The sequence below is a fragment of the Danio aesculapii genome, chromosome 18, assembly GCF_903798145.1.
Source record: "Danio aesculapii chromosome 18, fDanAes4.1, whole genome shotgun sequence".
Taxonomy (NCBI): Eukaryota; Metazoa; Chordata; class Actinopteri; order Cypriniformes; family Danionidae; genus Danio; species Danio aesculapii.
Window position 1 is genome coordinate 24,856,301 of NC_079452.1, and position 1,024 is coordinate 24,857,324.

Below are 1,024 nucleotides of genomic sequence, written 5' to 3' on the forward strand. Positions count from 1 at the left end.
CCACTTTATTAGGTACACCTTACTAGTACCAGGTTGGACCATCTTTTGCCTTCAGAACTGCCTTAATGCTTCGTGAAATAGATTCAACAAAGTACTGGAAATAATCCTCAGAGATTTTTTTTCTGGCACCAACAACCATGCCACGTTTGAAGTTACCTAAATCAGCGTTTCTCAACCATGTTCCTGTTAGACCACCAGCACTGCACATTTGCCATGTCTCCTTAACCAAACACGCCTGATTCAGATCATCAGATCATTAGCAGAGACTGAAAGACCTGTAATGGGTGTGACAGACAAAGGAGACATCCAAAACATGCAATGCTGGTGGTCCTCCAGGAACTTGGTTGAGAAACACTGACTTAAATCCCCTTTCTTCCCCATTCTGATGCTCGCTTTAAACTGCAGCAGATCCTCTTGACCATGTCTACATGCCAAAATGCATTGAGCTGCTGCCATGTGATTGGCTGATTTGAAATTTGCGTTAACAAGCAGTTGGACAGGTGTACCTAATAAAGTGGCCAGTGTATGACCAATTAATGTGCACAAAGTAAAAATACACATGCATAAAGTACGTAAACATATGCATAAAATACACCATGTACAAATGTAGAACAGTGTACAAAATGTGCATCGAAATGAAGCCTTATATGCGCTTCTGGGGGTGGGTTATGATTTGATGAACAGTAAGCTCGCGTCTGATTGGCTAAAGGGTATGAATACCATGCGTAAGATAATTTGCATATTCACAATCAACTCATAATTTCAAACATTTAAATCTTTTTTTACACTGTTATGCATTAGTAAATGCTGTTTTACATTTGTAAATTGTATTTTATGCACGTATATTTAACATATATTTATATATTTTATGAATATGTATTATTATTTTGTGCATGTTAATTGTTTTTGTGAATATATATCAATATTTTATGCATGTGACTCTTTTGTGAATATATATACTGTATATATACACAAGTTTTAATGTCTTGTGTGTTCAATCCACTTAAATTTGTGAAAACGGTTA

General features: G+C 36.0%; 1 protein-coding gene across 3 annotated transcripts in view; it reads right to left on the reverse strand.

Annotated features, from left to right (window-relative positions):
* The window catches only part of si:dkey-205h23.1 (AT-rich interactive domain-containing protein 3B), a 104,887-nt gene continuing 103,863 nt past the window's right edge, over positions 1 to 1,024 (reverse strand). For all 3 annotated transcript variants that reach the window (XM_056478892.1, XM_056478891.1, XM_056478890.1), the window contains exon 10: positions 1 to 1,024. This exon is cut by the window's right edge and continues 457 nt beyond it. The gene's annotated coding sequence lies outside the window, so the exon portion shown is untranslated.